At 42.1% G+C, this 14770-nt stretch overlaps 1 long non-coding RNA gene across 2 annotated transcripts; it reads right to left on the bottom strand.

Moving 5' to 3' along the window:
- Window positions 1–1790: 1790 nt before the first annotated feature.
- Window positions 1791–10321, bottom strand: LOC135500418 (uncharacterized). 2 transcript variants are annotated; one of them, XR_010449448.1, is made up of 3 exons: window positions 9983–10321; window positions 5131–5332; window positions 1791–4581 (listed from the first exon to the last, which is right to left on the bottom strand). It is a non-coding gene; the product is annotated as an uncharacterized LOC135500418 (long non-coding RNA). The 2 variants fall into 2 exon arrangements; XR_010449447.1 differs by lacking the exon at window positions 9983–10321 and adding an exon at window positions 6038–6140.
- Window positions 10322–14770: the final 4449 nt, after the last annotated feature.

The raw sequence follows: 14770 nt of genomic DNA, 5'->3' as shown, positions 1-14770 counted from the left end.
CAGTTTTTAGACTTAGTTGATAAAATATGGACAGGGTTTATTTTTACAATGCCTTGAGATACTTATCCGAAATTTTCATCAAAAGCCACAAATTAACTGTCGCGGATCACACATAAAATGCTATGACATAATCTTAAAAAAGTGTAAACGCTATGGCCTGAGAAAGTGAGTTTTAGTTTTCTTGGGGGCCACGCGATATAGGCATGAGGTGGTTTGAGGTACGGCTTTAGGTACAGTCATAGTCACAACTGACATCCATCCTGCTTTGCGTCATTGTGCGTCACTATCGCGAAGCAGGATGGATGTCATTGGTGACTTGGATGTAACCATCAGTACGAAATCTAAATGGTTTTAATATTTCCAACCTTGGTATCCGAGGGTGTTGTTTACCTGTGCTGCGAATTGGCTGAATCGGGTCGAAACATCTCTTGCTCTCAAACGTAACCAATCCTCTGTATTCTTCCCTTGTCATTAAATTCAATCGGTTACTCACCAGATAAGTCAAGGATATTACATCCAAATTTTAGATTAGCAGCTGCAACGACGACGTTAGTATACTGTTCGGGTCAATGGATTATTTAATTAAAACCTACCCGAAATATAATATCACCCTATAACGTTTAGATTGCTTCACTTTTACACATATTTAACAGAGAAACTCACTAAAATTCAATTGGTAACTCACCAGATACAGTCCAGGATATTACATCCAAATTTTAGATTGACAGCTGCACCTATGGTGAAAGCACGTGGTGGAACGTTTTCAAATTGACTGCAAGCTGCTCTTATCGAAGACCCTGTCTCTTCATTGTGTGTGTAACATGGAGTGTTCGTACCGCAGGAATTCCAAGCCCCGTCTCATCTCACCTGCGACTAAGTTGGTATTGCTACAATGGAATATCAAAACGACAAACATGTTTAGCGTGAGGTATTGAATGAATTGCGTTACAAAACTTATCGATTTCCGGTCTACGTAATTTGAGAATCTGCCGCTGCAACTGCATCCAGCAACACTTACCTTTTTGGCTCACCGTAGAAGAGTCTATACGACACCTTATCGTCCGTCGTCCGTCGTCGTCTGTATCCCGTTTCAAAAACAGTTGCTGGTTTCTTAACCGCTAGAGCTGTGAACATGACACTTTGTACACATGACTCCCCAGGTCAGGTGAGCTCTGGCAGTGAATGAATGGTCAGATTTTATTCTTAACTTCGCCACCAGGGGGTCCAGAAGTGGAAACCTAAAAAGTGTGATATCTCTCTATTATGAGTTACTCGTTTTTGATAAAATGTTTATGGAAGGTTGTCCTAGCAAGGATACATCACAAATCGTACGGGATTTTGATTTGACCAAATTTTCAAGATCACAGAGGTCAAAAGGCGTAAATTGGCTGTTTAAGTGTAACTATGGGCATATGGGCATATGTTTTTCCGCTAAATTGCCCCGACCACCTCGTGCCTAAACACACAATCTTACCTTTTGGCGACTACTACTGTTATCTATATATGGCGGGTGTTGAATATCTCAACTAATATACAAGAATCTGGTAACAAATGCATATACTAGTACATGTATTCACGAAACTTAAACAGATCTTAACTAAGAAAAAAAACTCGCTGGTTTACTACTAAGTAAAATTGTGGTCGTTCGGTTTCAGAGAGGTCCCATTAATATGCATGTAAGGCTTAGCCTTGACCAGATTGAATTTCAGGAGAAAAATTTCATCAAGAAGAACTTTTCACTCGAAATGCCACCCATGCTACGTGGTGACATGACTGTAGTGAAAAGAATTCCTGAGGATAGGAAAGCTGCTCAAGGGAGCAATCTATGTACAATGATGCCCGAAAACAGAGGGCAGTGATTTTTGTAATTTCTTGGTTCCGGACAACGGCGGTTTTGCATTTCTCGGTAGATCCACGGTCAAGCACGGTGAAAACTCGGTATACTCTTGTCAAGAATGGCCATTTCTTGGTTAGAGGGTGTCTACTATATTGTGTGTTACATATCTAGTAACATCATCCAAAGCCTCATTGTTTTCATCATCTTCCAGAAATGATGAAACGTCTGCTTACGGATTCCATTAATTTCCCTACTTGGAACTTGACCTTCTTCAAGCCAGGTCTGTAGTCTTGTGGTAACATGGTCGGGAACTTACTAAAGTAGTTCCTTCCGGCAATTTTTTGTTTTGATAGGCGAGAGAACGGAGATAGGCGAGAGAACTCTCCCTGTACCTCTTATAGTCTTAAGTAAGCAGGAACTCACCTGCTTCGCAATAGCCGGTGTAGGAATGGAAAATGTCCCCCTGGAAAAGGTGTCCAGACTATCGTGGGCTGGCCGATTATGATATATCGTATATCATGGTTCTGTAGAGGCCATTACCGTCACTAGCTTAGAAATTAAGGCACCTAATTAAAGAACCATTGTTCGGCGGACATTCGTTTCTATACAGGACTTTTCAAACCATGTGATATTGAACACAGAGTGTTTCGGAGTTTGGTGAACACGCAACCATGGCACTCGCCTTGTAAATAACCCGACCAATAATCATGGGTGCCCCAGGGGTCTGTTGTCGTTATCATTACTGTAACCAGGACCATCAATAGGGTCTACTGACATCAGGAATCAGGTGAGCAAAAGTCTATTACACTGATCTCTGCTACTCGCTTGGCATCACGATCCTTAAAAGAGGACAGTCAACATTGCCGCTTCTCGCAAAGAAAGGTTTCTGCAACATGATCTGCTCACGGCGGGCTGTATTCTTCTTTCTGGCTCTCTTAGCGAGTGGGCGAGGTGTCAGAAAGTGACCTTTGAAGTCAATGGAATGTTGTTGGGTATAGGCTAGTCTGGCGTTGGTGTCGTTGTCAACCCCTTGTCATCAACGGAAAATATGGTCAGGGCCTGGTAGTTCAAAACAACTTTTGTCGCTAACGTAAGAGTTTACTTAACATAGCGCTATCTCCTTCACTTTAGCCTTTAGACTTAACACCAAGGTAAGTTGACGCCAGCGTTAGTGACATTAACAACCGGGCCCTGATCTGTTGGGCTTTCAATAGTACTGTCATGTGATCACAGTATCTTTTGGCGATTGCTTGGATGAGATATAACATTGTGAGCGCGTCTTCAATCACACGATGTTATGGAATATTGCATCTTGAGTCTATTGTCTAAATCAGTAATCTCGTCCAGTCTTTCTTTACGGTCTCCGCCCCTAAACCAAGCCAAAACAATGTTTTAAGTCAAACGTTCGAGAGTAAACTTGGCTTATACAACGATACCGGTGTAGAAGTCAATGTCACCCGGGTAAAGTAACGGTTCCAAATTTGTATTCTGATAGATTGAGGTATGATTCTCTCTTAGACGATTCAGCAAAGATCTATTCTCCTCCCTGATGTCGAACGTTAAAATCACCGACTGGTTAACTTAATGAGTTACCTGATGCACTTCTCAGTCGGAACAGCTCAATTAGTCCTTTCCTAAAACGGTTGCCTGTTGCGCAGTAAATGAAGAAATTAACGAAGCTGTTGAAATAGGTCAAAAAACGGGAAATGTAGTATAAGGGATTCATCCAAGCGTAACGAATACTAAGAGATGTTAACGCGTCTAACAAACTAGCTATGTCACTCACAGCCTTTGGTGTCTCTAGTAAAAGGAATACCATCACGACCACCAGCACCCGTATTGTGGCTGTATTTGCTCCTCTTCGTCGGCTGTCTAAACCTCTCGTCGCCATGTCAGTCTTTCTCCTCGAGGCCTTGAGAGATTTCAACACATTATAAGTGGTGAATATCAAAATAATCATTGGCAATAAAGAAACGAACAAAACTGCAAGGCCTCGATAATAAAAAAATTGGTAAAACGGATGGTAATAGAGTTCAGAACGCGTCCATTTAGGTCTCGTCCTGCCAACGCAAGGATCGTAGGAGTACTTGAGCGAGTAGGAAAACCGCAGTGGAATGACGTATACAAATGAGCAGCTTAATACACATCCAACTGTGATATAAGCGTTTCGATTTGTACAAATCGAGGCTGCCTTTAACGGTCTGCAGACAGCTATAAACCGCTCGATTGCAACGCAGACCGTGAGGTAGTTGGATGTCGACTTGGCAAACAACATCAACATCCGAATATATGGGTACAATGTGTGATAGTATTCCCAATATGTGTTCATTAATACCACATAATAATGCAATCGCTCCATGGTACTGCGTAGTTCAGTTAGCACTACAAGGCAATCAGCAACAGCCAATGCTCTGAGGAAAATAGATGTTGATGTTAATGGCCGCTCACGACCGATAACGATAAAAGCCAGACAATTCCCAACAACACCCAGAGGTGTGAAGGTCAGCATCAAAGGCACGTGGAGGATAAACCTAAGATAGCGCCTCCAACTTGAAAATGATTTCGGTCTGTAGCCAGAAAGACATTTTACAACGCCCTGAATGGTTGTGGTAAGAGAAGACGTAACCTCCATTGCCTCGGTGACATTCATTGTAAGTGGCAGAGACACCACTGACATGGTGACATTCATTTGAAGCGGCAGAGACTCCATTGCCTCAGTGACATTCATTTTATCGGTGCTGTCCCTAGAAATACATAAAGATAAGATCGCTTACACTTAGGGCTGGATTCCTCGAAGTAACGCAAGTATGTTTTACAGTCCAAATCACAATTGACATCCCTAGAATCGCCTCATTGGCGCGTCAGCTGCCCAGTGCGTCGGTTAGTTGCGCGTAATATACGCGAAACATAGAGAGATAAATGCGTCACTGGTGCGTCAATAGCGTGCAACTGCGTCGTACGTTGTGCGTCACTGACGCGCAGCAGGATGGATGTCATTTGTGACTTGGACTGTAACCATCAATAAATAGCCTAATCTATCCGTGGCCTAACTGTTAATTTTCTCATTCAATATCCTGGCTTATTTCGATCTGTTGGGGTAACCTCTTGACCTCCATTCGCCATTTTGAACCCACCTACGATGAGGCTCTCCTCGGACGTCTTGAATCAGCATCAGGGACCATTTCATTAAACCTGGCCCAAGTATAACAATTATCACCCTCTAACATTTAGATTGCTTCACTGATACACGTATTTTACCCTAGGGACTCACTAGACTTCAATTGGTAACTCACCAGATACAGTCCAGGATATTATATTGAAATTTTATATTGACAGCTGCACCTATGGTGAAAGCACGTGGTGGAACGTTTTCAAATTGACTGCAAGCTGCTCTTATCGAAGGCCCTGTCTCTTCATTGTGTGTGTAACATTGAGTGTTCGTACCGCAGTAATTCCAAGCCCCGTCTCATCTCACCTGCGACTAAGTTGGTATTGCTACAATGGAATATCAGAACTAAAACGAAGCACGTTTGGTGTGAGGTATAAATCAGATGCATTGATTTTAAAAAAGTTATCGATTTCCAGTCTCGGTAATTGGATAATCTGCCACTGAAACTGCATCCAGCAACATTTACCTTTTTTAGAAGCAGTAGCGCGTTATACTTGTATATGGAATAATGTTGATCATGCTTTCAGGTCATTAAGGATTAAGCAAAAAGATACACGAATTGCCCGCTTTCGTTAGTTTTCCCGAACCCATTCGTGCCAGAAGTGTGTCACACGAAAATCCCGCCAACAAATAAGCCCATTTAAGTTGGAATGAATCGGGCCTGTGTGAGAGTACTCCTGATAATTGAACAGTGAATGGCCGTGTCATTAACATATTGTTTGTGCAATTTTGTTGTTTTTTGTTGTTGTTGTAAATATGTTGTTTTGCAATCTTCTACCAAGGAGGAAATAAAGAAATGATATCTATTGGAAGCCTGCCCCCAAATCGGGCCAATGGGGCAGTGGCGCTCAAAATTTCAATGGGCTAAAGCTGCGCGACATCAAGTATCATTTGATCGAGGTGCATAAAAATAAATCAAAACAATTTTTCTAGAAATGTGAGCGATATGAAAAGTTTCCTTATTAACATCTCTTACAAAATTATAAAGTATGATAGAATCATAAAAGTGGGGAGTGAACCAGAACACTTACTTTGTCTCTAATAACGGGTAGGCTTATTTTTACACTGATCTCTGCTACTCGCTTGGCATCACGATCCTTAAAAGAGGACAGTCAACATTGCCGCTTCTCGCAGCTAGCCTAGTTTTTGAGAAATTCAAGAAAACTGGTGTCCATTTACTTTTGACCATGAGTGTACATATTCGTGTTCTGTAAATTGTAAATATATTCCGTCATTCCGTCATTCCGTCATTAAAAGCCATTCCTTGAGTTTATCACTCCACTATAACATTATTCCTTGCTTATCCTTAATTCTATGTGCTTGCAGGTGCCTGTATGCCTGCTAATTTGGCCACTGGCCGGAAATATCGGCCACACGCTGAATGTAGGTCAAATGGCGACAAATTTTGTTTTGAAAGTAGTGTTTGACCAGAAGTATCCAGAAATGCAAAATTGAAGTCTCTAGGCCTTACGGTTACAAAATGTGCACCATGGGTTTAACGGATCGACGGACGGACGGCCCGACGGACGGACGTCCGGACGGACGGACGGACAGCGAACGCCACTAAGCAGCTTATTTGACAATCTCAGCTGACTTTGTCAGCTGAGCTAAAAATACTATCACGCCATCCTTAAAATGTTTTTTTTTATCGAAACATAACAGGAAGACTTTTCAATCGATGTTACAAGCAGCTCACTATACATACTGGATCAGTGTGTGGACGATCAAACTGTGGCAGATGGACTCTGTGACAATTTCAACGGGTGTATGTAAATTGGACATTTTGGCCCGGCGACCGGGAGATTGCTATCATGCATGAACTAGCTTGAGATGTTGAGGGCGCAGTCCAGGGATGCCTGAAATACATGGGTCATTTGAGAAAAAAAGTACTGTTTTGCATGATGCCTGAAATACATGGGTCATTTGAGAAAAAAAGCACTGTTTTGCAGCGCCCTCAACTACCCACGGAAACTTTTCAATTTTCTGCAGCTCCTTCCATCATAGACCGACAGTTGGGCAGTTACTGGCGCAATGAGATATTTCAACTTCAAAAGGAATTTGATTAAGAAGTCCAATTTTGACCCTCAAAACAGTGACCGTTCAGAGGCCCTAGAAAAAAAGCTGTTAGTTTTAGGGACGTGGAATTTCGAGATTTTCCTATCTACCCATAGGCCTTTCACCAAAAAATGTTAGGCAAATCTGAGACGGTCATATGTCATCCACTGGCTTAATCTCATAACAAGAGGCCCACGGGCCTGGCGCTAAGCTAATAGAAATAGCATAGGACTGAGGGTGTAAAGTAGTAAATATCGACTTTTCACCCATTTAAGCTAAACAATATTGTCTAGGACAAGTCCAGCAACTCGCCTGAACGTGAACGTCCACTTCACTCTCTTTTAATGACATCACTCCCTGTCATCACAGACTGGACAATGGCGCGTTATTTACTTCAGCATTTCGAAGATCGGTGTAACTCTGGATTAATCATCCGCTTCGGCAAAGATCAATCAAATCTCACTGCCACGATCATTAATTAAATACTGCGTGCCCGAACAAACTCTAGGGACCGGTCAACATTTTATCAAAAACGGTTCGTTTCAAATTAACGAGACCGTCCGATTTACAAGTTATATAAATTCTTAAGTTCGCGTCTGGGCACGACAGGGTCCAGCCAAAATGTTCCTTTTCCAACCGTCCAAACGTTGAGGGTCACAGGATGTCGTTTGTGGTTCGAGCATTTTGATTGGCTCCGGGCATGATCTAGGCCTGCTTTATAACATCTTGACCCAGGCGGAATCGTCAGCTCATGCTGCAGGAGACCAATTAAACTGCGTCTAACCATAATTAACATTCTTGTCTCCTTTTCTACAGGTAAGCCAACTTTTTACTACAATTTTCATCGGTTATATTTCACCACACCTTTAGCTCTCATGACGCGTCATACATGTACTTAATTTAAGTCCAGAAACTATATGCCTGCTGCCAAAATACTTCTCAGGTTGTATTTAGCTTATCTAATATTGACATGTACAATCTGTAGCTAGCTTTTATATCACCATGTGAATCCGTTACTGCAATTATATATACTCTAAAACCTTGTTTTTATGGGTACAAGTGTCCACCTCATTAAAATCTTGCGTGACCGGCCCACTCATATCACATGCATGGTGTCTTTACAATGGGACCTTACCATGATTGGCTGAGGTCGGGTTCTCGATGAATGTCTGAAGGAACTTCGCTCAGTCGCTTGTCGGGTCGTGAAATCGACATGTAGTCTTGATTTGAAATTGATCCGATTGGGTGAGAAGGCCTATTGCAACCCGCGGTTTTATACAGGGTGGCTCCAAAAATTAATCGGTGAATTGATTTATTGGGATTGGAAGGTTTGGGGCGAGATCTGGGATAAATGCGAGTTTTAGGAAATCCTAAGACTAACGTTACCGTTAGCGCTTGTAGTATGGACTTTTCATGTAAGAGTGCTTTCACGAGAGGTTAAGAACTGGCTCCGATAACACAATCCCTAGCGTTAACACCACCTTTTACGCTAAAAATGCACATGGAAACCTGTGTTTACGTTAGCGAATGCTAGGCTTACGGTGCCAGTTCCGAACATAAGAATTACTCTGGAGTTCCACAGGTTTTGGATAGGGTAATTGTCGAAAAATCAAGTAAACAGGATTCTCCTTTCATAGTCATTTATTCTACTTGAATACTTACTTATCACAATTAAGATTGCTGTTTCCACTATTTATCCATAGATTACGAGAACAATTCTTTAGGACTCCTACAGTAGTTACCCCCAAATCCTGAACGGACTCTTTAAGTTTTACATGTCATAATGCTCAACGTCCAAATGATAAGAGTTCAGTCCATATTAATTTCGTCCCTTTCAACCTGTACGAATTCCAGACCCGGTTCCTCCTCTTCCTCATCCTCCTCAAGGTTGGGGAATGGCCCAGCTTCAATAGGGACCGGTCGAAATGCCATCTCAAAACCTTTTACAATCACGGCCCCATCAACAGCAGCCCAAGCCTCACTTACAATGGTGACAACATCCATCAGCTGAATTGGTTCGCATCGGCCCTCTCTATCCGTGTGGTTCTTTTTCCATGCTTTCCACCTCTTGCGCATATGGTTCTTGAGGGATCTCATGACAGTCAGGTCCAGGGGTTGGACAAGTGATGTACAACTGGCGGGAATGAAATCGAGGATTCCCCCAAGGTTCATAGTTTGCACACCGAAATTTTCCGTTCGATGAACCCGGTACCGATCTACCAGTAACAAAAACTGTTCAGCCTCTTCTGCGGTTAGATACGGTTGGAAGGCGTGTTCAAACCAGTGTTCGGCTGTCTCCTCGCTGACGACAAAAATCGAAACATATGTTCTTCGCGGCTAAAGGAACTCTAGACTACCTTCAGGTTGAAAGGAACCGAATAAAATAAAGACAGGATAAAACCACTACCTGAAACACTCTTAATGGTAACATTAACCTAGATATGTTAAAGATACGTTTATGAAACGCGTTCTTCCTTTAAGGAGTGACTTTATCCTAGCATTAGGGCTAAAGGCACTTTATTAGGCTTTATGAAACAGGTCCCTATTACATCCAAATTTTAGATTGACAGCTGCACCTATGGTGAAAGCACGTGGTGGAACGTTTTCAAATTAACAGCGCTACTCTTATCGAAGGCCCTGTCTCTTCATTGTGTGTGTAACTCTTGCTCTCAAACGTACCATCTGTATTTTTCCCTTGTCATTGAATTCAATCGGTTACTCACCAGATAAGTCCAGGATATTACATCCAAATTTTAGATTAGCAGCTGCAACTATGACTTATGTATACTGTTTGGGTTAGTGGACCATTTAATTAAAGCCTACCCGAAATATAATATGACCCTCTAATATAACGTTTAGATTGCTTCACTTTTACACATTTTTATTCCGAGGAACACACTAAAATTCAATCGGTTACTCACCAGATACAGTCCAGGATATTACATCCAAATTTTAGATTGACAGCTGCAACTATGGTGAAAGCGCGTGGTGGGACGTTTTCAAATTGACTGCATGCTGCTCTTATCGAAGGCCCTGTCTCTTCATTGTGTGTGTAACATGGAGTGTTCGTACCGCAGGAATTCCAAGCCCCGTCTCTCCTCACCAGTCACTAAGTTGGTATTGCTACAATGGATTATCAGAACTAAAATATAACACGTTTGGTGTGAGGTATCAAATGCATTGATTTTAAAAAAGTTATCGATTTCCAGTCTCGGTAATTGGATACTCTGCCACTGAAACTGCATCCAGCAACATTTACCTTTTTTAGAAGCAGTAGCGCGTTATATTTGTATATGGAATAATGTTGATCATGCTTTCAGGTCATTAAGGATTAAGCAAAAAGATACACGAATTGCCCGCTTTCGTTAGTTTTCCCGAACCCATTCGTGCCAGAAGTGTGTCACACGAAAATCCCGCCAACAAATAAGCCCATTTAAGTTGGAATGAATCGGGCCTGTGTGAGAGTACTCCTGATAATTGAACAGTGAATGGCCGTGTCATTAACATATTGTTTGTGCAATTTTGTTGTTTTTTGTTGTTATTGTAAATATGTTGTTTTGCAATCTTCTACCAAGGAGGAAATAAAGAAATGATATATATTGGAAGCCTGCCCCCAAATCGGGCCAATGGGGCAGTGGCGCTCAAAATTTCAATGGGCTAAAGCTGCGCGACATCAAGTATCATTTGATCGAGGTGCATAAAAATAAATCAAAACAATTTTTCTAGAAATGTGAGCGATATGAAAAGTTTCCTTATTAAAATTATAAAGTATGATAGAATCATAAAAGTGGGGAGTGAACCAGAACACTTACTTTGTCTCAAATAACGGGTAGGCTTATTTTTACACTGATCTCTGCTACTCGCTTGGCATCACGATCCTTAAAAGAGGACAGTCAACATTGCCGCTTCTCGCAAAGAAAGGTTTCTGCAATACGATCTGCTCACAGAGGGCTGTATTCTCCTTTCCGACTCTCTTAGCGAGTGGGCGAGGTGTCAGAAAGTGACCTTTGAAGTCAATGGAATGTTGTTGGGTATACATGCTAGTCTGGCGTTGGTGTCGTTGTCAACCCCTTGTCATCAACGGAAAATATGGTCAGGGCCTGGTAGTTCAAAACAGCTTTTGTCGCTAACGTAAGAGTTAACTTAACATAGTGTTATCTCCTTCACATAAGCCTTTAGACTTAACACTAAGGTAAGTTGACGCCAGCGTTAGTGACATTAACAACCGGGCCCTGATCTGTTATTTTCTATCTATTGTGGGCTTTCAATAGTACTGTCATGTGATCACAGTATCTTTTGGCGATTACTTGGATGAGATATAACATTGTGAGCGCGTCTTCAATCACACGATGTTGTGGAATGTTGCATCTTGAGTCTATTGTCTAAATATTCAGTAATCTCGTCCAGTCTTTCTTTACGGTCTCCGCCCCTAAACCGAGCCAAAACAATGTTTTAAGTCAAACGTTCAAGAATAAATTTGGCTTCTACAGCGATACCAGTGCAGATGTTCAAATGTCACTCTTGGAAAAGTAACGGTTCCATAATTCTATTCTGACAGATTGAGGTATGATTCCCTTTTTCAAAATATCATCCACCACCTGATATAACAATCGATTAGACGATTCAGCAAAGATCTATTCTCCTCCCTGATGTCGAACGTTAAAATCACCGACTGGTTAACTTAATGAGTTACCTCATGCACTTCTCAGTCGGAACAGCTCAATTAATCCTTTCCTAAAACGGTTGCCTGTTGCGCAGTAAATGAAGAAATTAACGAAGCTGTTGAAATAGGTCAAAAAACGGGAAATGTAGTATAAGGGATTCATCCAAGCGTAATGAATACTAAGAGATGTTAACACGTTTAAAATACTAGCTATGTCACTCACAGCCTTTGGTGTCTCTAGTAAAAGGAATACCATCACGACCACCAGCACCCGTATTGTGGCTGTATTTGCTCCTCTTCGTCGGCTGTCTAAACCTCTCGTCGCCATGTCAGTCTTTCTCCTCGAGGCCTTGAGAGATTTCAACACATTATAAGTGGTGAGTATCAAAATATACGATTACTTGGATCTATTTCGGTAAATCACTCTGCCGCCTGCGCGACCTTGTCACAATTGCGGCGCGCTCGTTTGCATATCGCATATAAGTGGCAAATAATCCTCCATTTCAGCATTACAGCCTTGACGGCTCAGCGCTAAGGGTGAATGACTGTGGATCGGCTGGTCACGGGTTCGACTCCCGGTGAATCTGCCGTAGTTTTTGTCTTTTTTTCTTCTTCTTCCTTATCTTGTTATCTAATCATCCATGTACAGATGTCAAAATGTTCATTATTATCATTATCATACCTCGCACCCAAACTTTTCAAACTAAAAACGGCACGTTTATCAGGTACCGGTACGGCAGTGGCGTTCGTCTTTTTTATTGAAACGACCTCGCACGACCGACACCGGCACATACCGTTGGTGATGATGGAGAGAGCGGTAGCCAGTACAAATTCAGCACGGTTCACTAGCAGTTCAATGTGCTCATGACGTGACGAGAGCAAACCTCGCGGGTGGGGCGGAAATTAGACATATGAAGTAACAGTGACGCGCTTAACTCGCTATGTTTCGCGTTGATTACGCCGCTGGGTAGCGCGTTAGTTAATGACGCGCCAATGACGCGATTTACTGGATGTCAATAGTTATTTGAACTGTAGTATTAGCCAATAGCATTCCGCGATGATGAGGTCACTGCAGCTGCTGCCCTCTATTTCCCTGAATATAGGCAATGTCGGACAAACATGCGGTTTCGTAATGGATTCAGGCTTTCTAACTGGGGCAGTTAGATTCAATCTGGCACATGTCCGAGTGTTGAAAATACTACATAATTGTTCTGAATATTTCTCTCTCTGACTCTATGGTATCATTCATGCTCAAACAACTCAGGGTCAAAGATAATTGACTTTGAAATAAGCTCAAATGCGTAGAAATAAGTGTCGATGTCCGACTGTCACGTGACTAAAACGTCATCAATATCTTATGCAAATGACCTTGTGAGCTATAAATAGTAACTTCGGGGAATGCTACTTCCTTCCCAACGGAATAATCGCCTACAGTACGCGATACGGTCGTAGAACGAAAACAGTATTTTAATCATAATAAGATCTCATATTATTAACAGCATTGTAAGACATAGAATTGTGAATACACTCTTAGAAGTAGAGGTTTACTCGAAGTATCCCGTGGGCACTTGGCAGTTTATCTATAGAAAGTTCGCGAGTTCAGTTTGTTCCGCGTTCTGTGTCCGCGTGTGACCTTGTGACTCGCCACACGCAAAATAAACCTTTGTCACTATGAGATGATCCCATTATGTTTATACCAGGGAACTTGCTGTGGAGACATGTGAAATAATGCTTAAGTCAACAATCGTACAAAGGAACAGCCTTAGAACACAAACCCTGATATATTGAACCCACGACGACTTGCCGGTGTGGCAACTTACCCACATTGGTTTCAGGCGCTGCAACTTGGTGATGCACAACTTGGTGGCAGAACTTGTCTTCCTTCTAAGTATATAATCAGGGTCTTTTACGTTGGTGTCTTACTTGTCTCGTGTCTGGGTTTGGTCTCCCCTCTCCCTTGGAAGGGGCTATGTACATGACATAACAGCAGGCCAGAGCCAACCCAACACACAATAGCTTCCATATATAACAAAAGCCAAGAAGGGTTAGATTTCCCCCACAAAATCTGGGCACAATAACCAGGGTTGAGACTCAACTTATATGTGATATAAGACTAGGCCCCTATTACTAATAAACTATAAACTAATACTCTACGTTCAAAACTATAAGATCTCAATACTCTAAATGTTGCATTACAAGACTCCCACACTGGTTTAGTGAATGTCAATCCTGAAGTCTCCGGGATATACGCACTCCGACGGTAGATCGGCATGTGTTGAAAATTTCTCTAGACAATAAAAGGATTTTTACCCGTTGCAGTGTTTACAGCGCTTTCCCAGAAAACAGGCTTTTGCCTGAAACACTTCTCGCTTTTCCTCAGAACATCATAAGATATTTCAACTCAGTGAAAAGCCATGGTTTTGTAGAAAACCAATGAAGTGAGAAACGTTTTTTTGCTGAGAGTATTCGAAGTTCCCACGTAGAAATTGCCGACGAGATCCTAACATATCTTATTAATTTTTGTAGGACATGTGCATGCACACTCTTTAGAAAAAAAATGTTTGAAATCTTATCAGGACTTTTGACTCGGTACGTTCTCCACATTCGTGTTAGTATTTCATTGCACTCCGTGTATTTGTTCTTGCCAGTTTAGGCCTGTCGACTCCACGAAAGTTGTTTTGTCGGGGTCGGTGTAACATAGGCTTGCCCTGGGGACCCTACGACAGTGGAACAACGGGAATTAGGCCTAGGAGTGAGCAGGACAATGGACTATGTGGCTTGGCCAGAAATTGTTCAACTGCGAGGAAAAATAACTACACCGCAAGCCCCCGCGATTCAACTCGATTCTCTCCAACCTACTCAAAGACTAAGACTACTCGATCACTTGATGTCATGGGTAATAACCCGGCGTGACAGCCCCACCATAAATATTCTGACATCTACAGCCTTGGTCCTGCGCCTCGCATCTTCATCAAGTGTCCTCCTCAATCAGACCCTGTCACATGCATTCACTATTACCATCAATCATGCGGTAATGTTCCGTCAA

Source organism: Lineus longissimus, chromosome 16 (assembly GCF_910592395.1).
Source record: "Lineus longissimus chromosome 16, tnLinLong1.2, whole genome shotgun sequence".
Taxonomy (NCBI): Eukaryota; Metazoa; Nemertea; class Pilidiophora; order Heteronemertea; family Lineidae; genus Lineus; species Lineus longissimus.
This window is presented reverse-complemented; position numbering and strand designations above follow the sequence as displayed.